This window comes from Coptis chinensis, chromosome 4 (assembly GCF_015680905.1).
Source record: "Coptis chinensis isolate HL-2020 chromosome 4, ASM1568090v1, whole genome shotgun sequence".
NCBI lineage: Eukaryota > Viridiplantae > Streptophyta > Magnoliopsida > Ranunculales > Ranunculaceae > Coptis > Coptis chinensis.
Genome location: NC_141459.1, coordinates 23229786 through 23245537, shown reverse-complemented (window position 1 = coordinate 23245537; position 15752 = coordinate 23229786).

The window sequence follows — 15752 nt, the reverse complement described above, 5'->3', positions numbered from 1 at the left end:
GAAGCACCGCGGTAGCATCACCTCTCACCGATTTCTTGTATTCTTTCAAGGGGACCAAATAGTTCCAACAATCCCTATCATCAAAACCAGTTTGTACTCCGTCAAGTATATCAACAACTTTATTCACAGGTACACCACCATCATGAAATTAGTCAATCAATATCTTAGCTGCAACAGGCATATTTCTATTAACAGACATACGCATCTTTTTTGCCGGACTAACCAAGTTGTGATTGTACTCGCAACTAAATTTCACCACTTTTCAGATTCCACTATTTTGCTTTGTCACCCTCATTGAAGCAAGACACCCACATTTAACTGTATTTGTGTTTCTTTTTCTCACTTCTTTATTAGTTCCATCCACATTCTTATTTTTGCCTCCTCGATCTCTATAAACCCCAAATCGCTCGCAAGTCATTTGACAACTACTAACTTCATCTGAACGAGAAAATGATTTTTCAGAGCTTCGAATTATGGGACTAAATCCAAACGATTTTCCGTAATCTGTATAGAATTGTTTTGCAACCTCAAGAGTTTCAAAACACATTCCTAAACATGGTGGCTTCACAATTTCCACTTCCACTTCAAACTTCGGAGGTTGAACAGAGGAAGAAAATGCCACAGAAGGTGCCGCAGAAGGCTTAGGTACTGCAAATAAATGTGTCCACGTAAAAAAAAACAAAAAAACTAACACTGTACAATAATACAATATTAAATTCGTTGGTAGAAATCGAAAATAAAATTGAAACATTAGCTCACCTGAACCATATTTTTCCTGCTCTCCAACTTCATCAATCAAGATGAAGTCGTCCATTCCTACAAATAACTCATGCAGAATGTTCCATTAGCCAACCACAATCAATAAAATTACCCAATTACTCCATAACATTCAATTCCTCAAAATTCAAAATATACCAATCTTATGAAAATAGTACGTTAATAGAGAAGTCGATGTGGCAATGAGAAATAGAGAAATTACCTCGAACGAAAGAAGCACACAGTCGAAAGAGAGAACCCACTCGTGAATTTTGGAGAGAAGAGAAAAATTCTCGATCTAATTTTGGAGAAGAAGGTTTGATCGATTTTTTGTTTATTTCGTATTTTTTGTTTCGCAAAAAATTTTTTTTTTTTGAAATTTCGTTTATTTCGTTTTGGTAATTTAGAATAAACTATGTCCGTAGGATTGGCCATAGATTGATGGTTTGGATTCACTGTGCCTAGAATGTGCCTGTATCCCACCCCTATATATATATATATTGATCCTACTGTGCCTAGAATGTGCCTCTATCACTTCGATTCTCCTATTTAGCTCCTATTTTGTATATATATAAAATATATATATATATATATATATATTATTTATATATATCCTCATCTAATATATATATTGGAAACTTGATATCTTGAATTTCTTGTCAATTTCAATTTAAGGTTTTTTCTTCACCTAACACATCAACACTCCGGCAATCTAATTTGGCCGGAATTAGAGACGTTGTGTCAATTGACCCAATTGAGATAGTACATTGCCTAAATTGGTCCAAAAAATAGTATATTGTTCCAATTGGTAGAGGGCACATAGTACATTGCCCTTTGTAGTATTTTTGTCTTTCAAAATTTGTAATTTGCTAGATGAAATTTTCTCTTTCTTGTCACTATCCTTGTTGATCATCTGAGTAACTATAACTCGGCCAGGCTTGCTACATTAATTAGGAGAAATGTAAAATAAGTATTTGAAATTATAGTAAAAAGTCAAAAACTATATTTATTTGGGTATTTTTATCTACAACCCCCATTGATTAAAAAAAAAAAAAAAATAGCCCACTTGGTAAGGGAAAGGCAAGGAAGTTAGTGTGTAAAACAATCAACAATTAAAGCATTTCTATAGGAGTAAGCTTACCTGATCGTCGTACTGACGTAGTATGCACTTCTCACAACCCTCTCTTTGTGATAGTGGTAACAAATGATAAAGAAAATAGGGCAATTATGCCACACTTTTAAGGAGATCAAATTTCTTGTCAACTTCATTTGTCTTATTAAAAAAAAATCTTCCCCAAAATCTTCTTCTTCCCCAAAATCTTGCAGCACCACTCGTGTTGCCTACACCCTCGTCACCACCTCCCACCGTTGCCCCTATAAACCACCATCGCCGCACCTTCCCCAACCACTAGCACCGCACATTCCCCAACTATCAACACCGCACTTCTCGTGTTGCACGCGACACCTTCCCCGCCACCATCATCTACCACAACCTTCCCCAACAACCACTTCAAAACCCCAACCCTTCAAAATAGACCTCAAAACCTCCACTACAAAACCGACACCTGCCCCCAAAAAAACCACTTGATGTTTTCTCCCCCAAAAACCACCCAACACCTTCTCCCCCCAATAAACAGACCACAACCACCCAACCACTGCCTTCCTAACCCCCAAAAGCAGACCTCGACCACCTTCTCCCCCGAAACCCCCGACCATCATCTCCCACCACCACCACCATATATCTGCCTCCATCATCTCTTTCCTTCGCATCCACCATGAAACAGTCTCCACCAATCTGCTAGCACCAACTCCCCCCACCACCACTAACCGACATTACCTACTCTTAATTTGCCCACCAAGCTTCATCGTTTTTGCTGGATTCATAGACTCCTTCTCTGTTTCGGCTCACACCAGTAGCAGTGGAGACGATGTATAAACCCAAGTCACCAACCACTGCCCCACCACTACCTCCCTGATTTGGGGTGGTTTGGTGTAGGAAATGACTTGTATTAGGTTCGTTAGGTATGGGTTGGTTTGGTGAACTCATTTGTTGGGTTTTTGTGGCTGTCGGAGATAAACTTTTTAGGCTGGTTTGTTCTGCCGGAGAGGTTTTGGTTTAGGCTTTGTTTGTTGGTTGGATGTGGTTTGGGATTTGTAGTTTTGCCGACAGGATTTGGGATTTGCTTATTTTGGGTTTTGTTTGATTGGATTTGGGTTTTGTTGAGTCGTTGACAGGATTTGGATATGAGAAAGAAGAAAGTTGTTTCTTCTGGTTCTATTGCCCTGCCTCTTAAGAAACGTGTTCATTGTCCTTTCCGAGATCGTCATGGATGCACTAATGGGGTAAACGGTAATGGTTTTACTATTCCCTACTTTCTCACGCATTTTGATAAACAACATGTAGGTTGTCAATTGAGTATTGATAGGGTACAGGATGAACTTAAGGATGATTGTGATTTGTATTTGTTATTGGAAAATTCCTTGTCTATAGACAAATGGATGTGTGGTCGTTGTCTTGGTATCCACGCATTTGGTATACCATGTAGTCATCCAAATGCTATCATACCACCACCTGTTTTGATGGAGAATGGGGAATCCCCATGTTTCATTGTGGGCCACAGCCGCCTCCTAAGCCCGACACTATAGATTTTTCATCCACGACACAGAGGGGTGGTGGTGATACCCCTGATCCGCTTGTTGTTCCTTCTTCTCTGAATGAGAAATTACTGGATAATGCATTTCGTATACCTTTCCGAACAGTGAAAAGTATACCACGTGCTTGTTGATTGGCATTTTTTAGTGCACTGAAATCGTCTCTATAGGATATTACAATTGACCCTAGTTCAGTTATGCCTTGGGTTCGTCTCCTCCTTTTGCGGCGTTGCACTCTGCAAGTTTTCCGACCACAGAATCGTCAGGAACGTCATTCTAGCACTAGGAACAACTTTAAGCAAAAACAGAGTCTCCATGCTTTGATGACATGGAATGAGCCTGGCGGGATGTTTCGTCTCTTAGAGTCTGTAAAAGAGCCTCCTTCAATCCAGCCAACTAGAAAATCTGCCTCCACTCAGAATGTGCATCGCTGCTTACAGAAAGTTGCTGATGGACATTTTGCTGCAGCGGTTAAAGTGTTATCATCATCAAGAGTTGCCTCCAATACTGCAGAGACTATATGTGCATTAGAGGAGAAGCACCCGATGTGACAACCACCTGTGAGACCGATTGTTCCTTTTGCTGAGCCCCCTTTAATGGTAGAGAGAGATGCCCTATTGTCATGTATTAGGTCTTTTCCGAAAGGTACTTCTTGTGGTCATGATGGTCTTCGAGCTCAGCATTTGTTGGGATGCCATGAGTGGTGTTGTAGCAGCTATATCGTCTGATTTGCTAGATGTATTGACCCCTGTGGTGAATCTGTGGTTACAGGGATGATGTCCACAGCCGTTAGCGGAATCATTGCGAGTGCTCCGCTTACTCCACTTCTCAAGCCGGATAATAGTATTCGTCCTATAGTTGTGGGGATGGTTTGGCATCGTCTGGTCTCCAAGATTGCAATGAAAAGAGTTTCCCAAGATGTGGTAGGATACTTACAAGATTTTCAGTATGGGGTTGGTGTTTCTGGTGGAGCAGAAGTGATTTTGCACGTTGTCAACCGCATAGTGTATGCTAACAGTGACAATACCTCTCTTTCGATGCTGCTTGTAGATTTTCAGAATACTTTTAACATGGTTGATCGGACTACCATGTTGAGAGAGATTCGTATCCGTTGCCCAGCTATTGCCCCTTGGGTTGAGTACTTGTATTGCCAACCTGCGAGGTTATATATGGGGGATGGCTACATATGGTCTGCTACTAGGGTCCAGCAAAGCGACCCTTTAGGTCCCCTTCTATTTGCACTGGTGTTACATCCCTTGATTCTGCGGATCTAGTCTAGTTGTCAGTTGTTGCTACAGGCTTGGTATCTAGATGATGGGACTCTGATCGGAGATACAGAATAGGTGGCGACAACTTTGGGTATAATTCAGGAAGAAGGACCTTCTTACGAGGCTGGTTCTTAATGTGGCTAAAACTGAGATATTTTGGCCATCACTTGATCCACGTCGCTCCACTCCTGGTCTCTTTCCTTCATATTTGTCCCGTCCTCAACAGGGAGTCAGGTTACTTGGAGGTGTGGTCAGCACTGATTCATCCTTTGTCATGGGCCTTGCTCGCAAGCGTGTTGAAAAGGTTGTGACTTTGATGGACCATTTAGCTATATTGGAAGATCCACATTGTAAGTTAGCTCTCTTATGTGCTTGTGTTGGGCTCTCTAAGTTAGTCTTTGCGATTCGTACTTGTCCACCATCCCTCTTTAGAGAGGCAGCTAAGACTTTTGATTGGCATCTCTGCAGTGTTCTCCAGGGTATTATGATTTTTGATAATCCTAACTTCAGTGATTTGCAGTGGCGTTTATCGACACTCCCATTACATCTTGGTGGGTTAGGTATTTATTGTGCCACTGATGTCTCTACTTTTGCTTTTGTGGCCTCCCGTTGTCAGACTTTTGAGCTTCAGAACCACATTCTTAGGAGTTGTGGGCCAGTGCCTTTGGATGAGATTCTTGATGTTGCTAGCAGTGCAATGAGTCTTTGTCTACTCGATTTTGACCTCAGTTCTATGGCTGTGAATGTTACCGTCCCCTCAAAACCATAAAAAGTTTTGGCGGAAGCATTCTATGGTAAGATTGTTGCTGTTCTTGAGAGGGAGTTTGTGTTATCTGCTCGTCAGAAAGCAGTCATTGGATGCTTGCAATCAGAACACGCAAAAGATTTTCTACCTGTTATTCCGATGGAGGGACTTGGACAGCGTATGTCGTCGGTGGAGTATCATTCTATTCTCGGTATCGTCTCATGATTCCTTTGTACTCTGATGGTGGTCTATGCCCTATTTGCAAAAAAAAAAAATACTAGATGCTTTCGGGGACCATGCAGCACATTGTAGACATTTTTCAAGTTTCAAATACTGACATGATCATGTCAGAGATATTTTATGTGATGCATTTTGGAGGGCTGGGGTACAAGTGAAGAAGGAGGCTCCCGTGAATTTTCTCACGAATCCGAATGAGGGAAGATTTACACTTTGACCTGTGGATGTATTGATATACATTTGGTCTGAGGGGAGACATGCATATATTGATGTAACTGGAGCCTCTCCGTTGGTAGGGCTTTGGAATGGAGTCTTTGAGGTGGGAGAAGAAACTAAGAGAGCAGCAACAGGGAAGATGGAGAAGCATGCATGAGGAAGCTTGCACGACTAACGTTTCATCTCGTTTAGTTTCGACACTTTCGGTTTCTTGGAACAACAGTCTGTTGAGCTTCTCAAGAGACTTCAGAAAGTTATGGACAGTAATGTTATGACAACTGGTTTTAACGAGTTTGTTTTTAGAAGAATATGATTTGCTATTCATAAAGGACTTGCGGCGCAGCTTGTTGCACGCTTGTCTTAATTATTTGTAAAATTCCTTATCAGTATCAATAAAATTTCCAGTTAAAAAAAAAAAGTAGACTAGATGCTTTTGGGGATCATGCAGCACATTGTAGACATTTTTCAGGTTTCAAATACCGACATGATCATGTCAGAGATATTTTATGTGATGCATTTTGGAGGGCTGGGGTACAAGTGAAGAAGGAGGCTCCCGTGAATTTTCTCACTGATCCGAATGAGGGAAGATCTACACTTCGGCCTACAAATGTATTGATCTACAGTTGGTCTGAGGGGAGACATGCATGTGTTGATGTAACTGGAGCCTCTCCATTGGTAAGGCTTGGGAATGGAGTCTTTGAGGTGGGAGAAGTAGCTAAGAGAACAGCGACAAGGAAAGCATGAGGAAGCTTGCACGGTTAACCAACATTGTTTCATTCCATTTAGTTTCGATACTTTCGGTTTCTTGGAACAACAGTCTGTTGAGCTTCTCAAGAGACTTCAAAAAGTCATGGACAGTAATGTTATGACAACTGGTTCTAATGAGTTTGTTTTTAGAAGAATATGATTTGCTATTCATAAAGGACTTGCGGCGCAGCTTGTTGCACGCTTGTCCTAATTATTTGTAAAATTTCTTATCAATATCAATAAAAAAAAAATCTCATAGATATACCTTCAACCCATGATCCAAAACATTCCAATTAGCACTCCTTGTAGCATGCATCAATATTTTCAAACAACGTATTCCATTGTCATGAGAATCACTTTACTTATTGTTGATGTGTTGTTGTACTATTGAAGGCTTATAACAAAAATGCTGAATAGAGAATCCTTGTGATGATGTGTATCTCTTCAACCCACTACCAAGTATGTTGCCCGTACAAAAAATGTAAGGAGCAAGGCAGACTGCACAGAGCACGTACACAATACACCATTTTTTTTTTTATCTTACAAACCTAATGGAGGAGAGTATGTCAATGCAACCACGTCCAATACGTGAGTGCATATTTTGTTTTACTAACACGCCATTTGTTTAAATCAATGCATGTTTTATGACCACAATCTTAATCGCCTATTTCTTTGTACCAACTAAACTTAACATCATTGGTTCTATTACAGGGCCACATAAGAGAGAAACCATCACATTAGTCTACATTAGCGTACTTAAAACCACCAAAATTTGACACTATTCGAGGTTAAGAACATGATAATGTAAATAATCATCACATTAAGGTAACTTAAGATGCATATGCATTATCCCATATCCAAGCTTAACCTTTCCCCCATCGACGACTGCAGCATTAGCATTGAAGTTGTCAAACACTGTAAGAAAAAAAAATAATACAAAATGCATCATATATGATTATCTTCATCACCATCAAAAGTTGTCAAACACTTTCACCACTCGACAATTAAGGCTTCAAAAGCTTTAGGGTGATTAACACATTCACCACTCAACAAAATGCAATGTGATTAATTCATAATGTACGTTGAACAAACTTCATACTTCTCTACTAAAATCTAGTCGTCCCATGGTACTTAACTCAGGGTCGGCTCTGAGGTTTGGGTGGCCCTAGGCGAGCTCCTAAAAATGGGCCCTCCGTCTTAGGAAAAAAAAAAAGCACACACACACACGCGCGTATTTTTTTAAAATTATTAATAGTATACTGCATTGCAGTGGGAGCGTGAGCAGAGCAATGTAGTTCGTGATCATAGCCAATCCATTTAGTCTTTCTTGTGACATGTTTGACCAAAGGTAAGACTTGATTGTCTAACATATTATATTTTCAAACTCATAATTCATAAACAAAAGAAATTTTAAATTGAAATAATAGAATAAGCAATTCAAATAATTTTAGCATAGAGAGTTTGAGACCTCATACATTTGTTAGAAGAACTTTCGACTTTTGTAGGAAAAAGTCAAAAAGAGAAGAAATCCGGCATCCGCTAATTCGCTAAAATAGTTTGAAATCCGGCATCCTCATATCTCTTGTTTTGCTACTGTAAGTCTGTAAGTTTCGTTTAGTTTCTTTTGTTTAGTGCAGTTGGGCTTTTGAGTTTTGACTAAATGGGCCTAGCCAAACAGCCAAACTAAAAAAAAAATGAATATGGACGTGGGTCAGTGGGTGTGAACTTGTGTAAGCAGCTGGAGGCCCTAAATATTAGCAATCAAATGGGGCCCTAGGCGGTGGCCTATGCTGCCTACCCTCAAAGCCGGCCCTGACTTAACTTCGTCTTGGTGTTGTAACTTCTATGTAGGCAAACCAATTACTTCCTCTTTTTTCAGTCATGCATCATATATCCTAATGAATTAATATAATGTACCAAACCTAGTAGTACATTTATCCTAAAATGAACAATATGTTCACCTTCGTGTTGTAACTTCCATGTATGCAAGCTTAACACTTCCTCTTTCTTCGGATATGAATCATTTATCCTAAAGAATGAATAGAATGTACATAATGTATTAGTAGCTAATAACTAACTAACTACACGCTCAGAGTTTAATAATTGTGCCTATGGCAGTCCATTGCCTAAATATTTCATCAAAGCATACATATATGAATATAATATTCAAACTACCAGCTCAAAAGTGATTATGTCGAGGAATATATATATAAGTACCTCCTAGCACCTAAAGCTGCCAGTTTGTCTGCTAGTATCTATCTAGTTTCATGAATATTTGGCAACCTAACCAAAAGATTTAATGTTGGCATATAGATTTAATGTTGCACTCTATTCCATGTGTACTCTAAATTCAATCAGATTTTTCAATGTATGTGTGTTCCTCAAGATGGTGAACATGATTCAATGTTAGAGTTGCACAAACATGATTCTATGGAGTATGGACCCAATTTTTTGAGAATAAACTAATTATATACATTTACAATAATAGAAATGAAAATGTCGTACAGGTGTGACAACAATCTGTTTGAGGAACATGACTATGCCAGCAAATCTATACAATGGTTGCCAAATAAGGTTTCATATATAGTAATTGATGTCATAAAAACCGCAAGGGTATACTAATGTGGTGAGGCATCAAGCATGCCATTGTGTCCAAATCACTTTTCAAATGGGGAAAATACCATTGTAGCATTTAAATTTACACTCCAAGAAAAGTATTAAAAACCTTGCAGCCTTCTAGGCTATAACATTAGAAACTTGAAATAAAAAATATAACGTAGAAATACTATATAGATAATCACTAAAGAAATAGAATCGATGAGCATAATGACCATACCAGCAGGATGCTTGGTCACTCCAACTATTCTTCAAATTTGAATCCCTGGTATGTTATGGTTCGTCTTCTTGACCTTTGCCACCACAACCTTCATAACTTTCATTTGGGGTTACTCAGTTCAACTTTCCCATTGCCAGGTGCATTGTTGTATTTCCTTAGGCTATCCTCTGAAGAGTTGGATTTTTTAGATAAAACCCCCAAAAGTTTGGTACACTTTGTAAAGAACCCCCCATGATTTTGCAACTCACACATAACTACCCACTCCATCCCGGTTCTGTTTCTCTCACATCCATATTTTCATTATTGACAACTCTACCCTTTCAGTTGCTTTTATTTTGTCTCTAGAGTGAAACCCCCCATATTATCATGAATAGTAGATTGTATCTAACACAGATCTCTTTATTGCCAAACCCTAAACCCTAAATTTCCATCAAACCCGATATTTCTTTGTCTTTATCTCCTTTGTTTTGGTTTTGCTTTGGTTAGCTACTCTTATTTCTTCGTCTGGTGGTCGTACTATTTCAGATAGCGAGGAAATGTAAGTTTTTTCACCAAGCTGTGATTTTTTTCGTCCAGTTAGTGTTAATTGTACTAGGGTTTTTATAGATGTTAGTTGCTTATATACATGCATGGTTTTTAAATGCAGTAAAATGGATGATTTTGGTCTAAGAAATCTTAGGTGTCACCATGGTGGGAATTTGGGGTGAAACTATTAGGAACAATCGTAGACGTTACAGTTATATTGGTGGGGAGTATGAAGATACAGGTGTAATAGAAGGGAATAGGGTAGATGTTTTTGGTTTGGTTCAGTGGATTACTTCCAAGTTTGCTTCATGGTCAAACCCTGCATGTTATTGAGATAACTTGGGTGCATGGTCAGGAAACTAAATAAATTGTATCAGATGATGAGTTGATGTACATGTGGAGGCATGCTAGGGAAGATAGGGATAGCCTTACTCACTTGTTTATCCACATCACTTGAGTACTCTCTAGTGGTAGTGATGATGATGAGGGCCCATTTGATGATGAACCATCCTCTGAAAAGGAACTTGTTGCATTTGATTTGGATGAATGGCCAACTGTGGAAGAGTATGATAGACAAGAATAAGTTGTAAAGAAGTTGGCAAATAGTAGGTCCCAACTTCTTTTGGGATATGAACAAAATCAGACATATGTAGGACAAATGAAGTGCCTAGTGAGGGGCAAAATGTGTCTGCTTCACATCATGGGGGGGACCACAACCAAAATAAAAAAAAATGGTGAAAAGAGAGAGAAAAAAAATCCCCCCATTTCTACATTTGGGAGGTTAAATAAGAAGAGAATTAGTGCTCCATATGGTATTATTGATGAAGATTCTGATGATGGTTGGCTGGAGCAGAATCCAAATGATACTTTTGTAGAGATTCATGAGGAGGGAAATGAACCAGAAGCAGTTAAGAACAATCCAACTAATACTTTTGTAGAGATTCTTCAGGAGGGAATTGAAGCAAAAGCAGTTGACATTAATCCAACTAGATCAGATGACAACAATCCAACCACATAAACTTTTGAAGCTGGATCTTCTAGTAATGGTGAGCATTTATTATAAGTATGAATTAATTTAGATTATTTATTATAATTTATATTTTATTGAAGTTTATTATGCCACTTTTATGTTCATAGTGAAAAGATTAGAAGAGGTGCTAGAGAGGTGGACATTGATCAAATAGATGCTAAAGATAAGTATTATTCAGATTCTTCTGAAGATGAGGACTACATGCCTGAAGAAAATGAAATTAATGAACCAGATGATGTGGCACCAGCTGGGTTTGTAGTTAATGAAGATGAAGTTCACACTAATGAGCCTGAAAAAGATGTGGCTGAAAGAACTTTTCAAATTCCAAGTGATGAAGGTCCAATTGGAGTTACAGTAGAGAATAAGTTGTTTGTTGGTCAGATTTGGGGTGATAAGTATGAATGCGGAGCTTTTGTGAGGCTTCATGCTATTAGGAGAAAGTTTTCATTTAGGTACAAAATAAATGATAGTGACAAGATAGAATTTGTGTGCTCAGTTAAAAACTGTAGTTGGAGGTGTTATGTAAGGGTGACAAATTATCATCATACAATGAAGTTGAGGAAACTAAATGATGTGCACATATGTGAAGCTGATCCTGAAGATAAAAATTCATTAGCTAATGCCGCACCTTGGGTTGCTGTACAAGTTGAAGCAGATTTGAGGGATCACAAAAGCTTCAGGGCAAGTGATATCATTACTTTGATTTGGAGGAGATATCAGGTACATATAAACTACAATACAGCTTGGTATGCTAGGAATATAACTATGGAGGTAATTCATGGTAGTTATGATGATTCATACTAAAGACTTCCTGCAATGTGTAGGCAAATTTTGAAATGGAACCCAGGTAGTATAGCAAAATTTAATAGAAACTCAAACTACATGACCTTTGAAGACATATGTATAGCATTGAAACCTTATTTAGATGGCTTTGTCAGTGGATGTAGGCCTATAGATGGGTGTTTTCTCAAGGGAAAGCATGGGGGTGTATGCTTAAGTATGATTGCTTTGGATGGGAATAATGGGCTGTATCCTTTGGCATTTTACATTTGCATAGCTGAAGATACTAAAAGTTGGACAAAATTTTTGGGTATCATTGCTCCATATATCATGAGGCATGAAAAGCCACTTACCATCATTTCAGATAGGCAGAAAGGTTTAAGTAATGCAGTCCAAACTGTGTTACCCAATTGTCATCAGAGGTTTTGTTTCATGCATATGGTGAAGAATATGAAGAGGAAGTATAGGGGTTTATAGTTGGAATCATGGGATGCAGCAAAATAATTTTCATTTGTATAGTGGACAAAGAAAATAGAAATAATTAAGAAGAAGGATGCAGGGGCACATGATTAGCTGATGCTTGAGAATCCAAGTATGTGGGCAAGATCACACTTTGACACAACAACAACATCAGACCATCTGTCCAATAATTTCACTGAGGCTTGAAACAATTATATTTTGGATACTAGAGACAAGCCTGTTGCAAAGATAATTTCAAAGATTTTGATGTTGCAAATGAAGATTTTGTACCAAAGAAAGTTGAAATATAAGTTGTGGGAGGATGATGAGTTGGTGCCTAGGGTAAAGGAGTTAATCAACAAGAGGTGTGAAGATATCAAAGATTATGATGTAGCTGGTGCAGATAATAACAAGTTGTGTGTATCATAGAATGTTACACATTGGTGGATAGTATATCTAGAAAAACATGAGTGCACTTGCAATGAATGGCAAGTGACTGGGATTCCTTGCATTCATGATGTATGTGTTATCAAACCTAGAAGGTTGCTATGGAAAAAGTAAGGTTTATATATCTTTACTTATGTTTACTTAAGGTTTATATATCTTTACTTATGTTTTATGTAGTACTTAATATATATTTTATTGCTTATTATGTTGCATGTACCTAATGGCAGCTTTTGTAGTCCATATCTACTTGCTAAAAGTTATAAACAAGCATGTGCTGGCCACATAGCTCCAATTGAGCCTGAAGATGATTGGGAGAAGGTGGGTACTTGTGTTTACATAAATATAGATTTACCATATATGTATCAAACATATAAGATGCTAACTCATTATATTAGTGCAGCCTCCACCAGCTGAGTATGTATTTCCACCCATTAGGTAGAGACAACCTGGGAGACCAAGAGTTAATAGGAGAAGATGGGAGGATGAGAATGCAAACACAACAAGGTGTGGAAAATATGGAGAATTTGGGCACAATGCAAGAAGTTGTCAAGGAGGAGCTGTGGGTGGTAATGATGCAATTAGGGCTGCAACGAGAAATGGTGAAAATTTGGAACCAACTAGGAGTACTGCAACTAAAGGTAAACATGGAAGACCAAGACAAAGAGTAATAAGGAATCCTTATCTTGCAAGACCTCTAAACCAAGAAGGTGAACAAGTTCCTGTAGATGGTGAACAAGCAGTTAGGGATGGGGTAGAGGCAGGGGAAAGGGAAGGGGTAGGAAAGGAGAAGAGGGAGAGGGAGAAGAGAATGAAGTTACTGGTGATAAACCTTATACTGATGATGTTGCACCTAGGGGAAGGGGTACAAGGGGAAGAGGAAGAGGGAGTGCAGAAGCTGGTGCTAATGAGGCTTTTACTGGTGATGATGTTGCACCAAGGAGAAAAGGAAGTGGGAGTGGAGAAGCTAGTACTAATGAGGCTTCTACTGCTAATGTGGCACCTAGAGGAAGGGGTGGAAGAGGAACTAGAGGGAGGGGAAGAGGACCTGCTAATGTTGTTGCACTTGTTGAGATACCATTGAGTGATTCTCAACCACCAATGACTCAGACTCAACCAACCCCTCCACCACCATCCACGTACTGTTAGACCCCAACTGGTTATACCTGCAGCACCAACTTTGCCTGAAGAATCGAGAAGGACAAGGTCAAGAAAGTCATAGATGCTTCTGGTTATTTCTTTTGTTTTTTTTGTGGTTTTGTATATGTCTAAACACTATGGTTTGATGTTGGTTTTCGCTATTGTTTTGGATTTGTAGACAAGATCTTTGGTTGTTAAGTTGGATGTTATGTTGCTACATTTTAGTTGTTTTGTTTGAATGGTTATTATGATGTTAAATGTTGCCATATTTTGTGGTTGCTGGCTTTGGTTTGATGATGTTGCATTGTATTGAAGACTTTATTGAATGTTTGTAACATTTGCAGGTTGGTACTCTGTTAGTGCTATGTAAATGCAAGAGTCAAACAATGATAAAATATTAATTTTCAGCTTTTCATTCCATTACTTTCTCAATGTCAATTTCCTTACAAGTTCACCCACATCATTGACAGACCCTTCAATTTGCATGTTAATAGGTCCATAAATAGTCAGTTTTAGCTTCCCACCATCATTCATTTCTTTTTTTTTACTTTTCTGCTTCTGTGTCAGCTGGTCATTCTAAATCAACCCAGACAAAAGCCTTGCACTTAGGTCTTCCATAGCAGGAAAGAAACCTTTGACCCTTGGTATTCTCTTGAGAACTCCAATACAACTTCATCTTTTCTGGGCACCCTTGAACACATGGATAGTTAAGCCATGGACAATCATGCTTCCAATGACCAGACTCCCCACATTCAAAACATTTTCCTGTGTTCTGATGAACTTGAAATGGTATAAGTGAATTATTTATAAAATTAAAAAAAAAAAAACCCAATTTTAGCTAAAACATTTGAGTTTCCCCCCTCCCCGAACCAATTCCAGCTAATGAGAAGAATGATGAAGAAGATGAACGATGACAAGTACACTAACTAACCTTTAACTGAACATTGTTTGCATTTGACCCTGATGCTTCGCCACCACCTATTTTGCTCATCTTATACATAAACCCTAAATAATTAATTTGTCACTTGATTTGGAGTTGGGGAATTTATAGAGGATAGAGAATAAAGGGTAGAGTTGTCAATAACGAAAATATGGATGTGAGAGAAACAGAACCGGGATGGAGTGGGTAGTTATGTGTGAGTTGCCAAATCATAGGGGGTTCTTTACAAAGTGTACCAAACTTTGGGGGGTTTTATCTAAAAAACCGTTTAAGAAATATATGTAAAAAAATAAATAAATAATTGACATAAGAAACCACTAGCTAATGCCTAGCCACGCATAGAATGACTAAGACTTAGCAACGTCAACTACTACATGTAAAAGTGAGGACAAAAATGCTTTGGTACAGTACGATGCACAACTGCAAGCAAGTGTTAAGTCTTAATATAAGTGTATGCTTCAAATTCAAAAATCTAAATAACCAATATAATATGGCCGGACTATTGTTAAATTTAGTTGGAAACTTTATCTTCAAATAGCCTGGACATCATTATGCTAGCGACAAAAGGATCTCTTCTTTGCATGTTTCCAAATGTGTTGACTCAAGGGGAAAAAAATTGTAAAAGTAAAAGACTGCATTATGTGCGTATAACTATGTTAGAAATTTACAAATGAAAAACATGTCTATATTGACCAAGAAAAAAAATATTCGTAAAGTTTCACCATGTCTTAACTTTCTTTGGTAACTAATATTACAGTTATTGTGCAAAGTCTCTGTCAAATATAATCTACTCAAGCTATGACCTACAACCCTAAAAAATCAAAAGTAATAATATCACAGTGTCACTTGATCATCACAAAGTCACTCCACTAACACCAACATAAAAATCCCAGCAAATTACCTAGAACTGGAGTAGAGGTCTTGGCTGAGACACCATCTTCGCTGCAAGAGTGAATGGAAGAAATAAATGAAATATT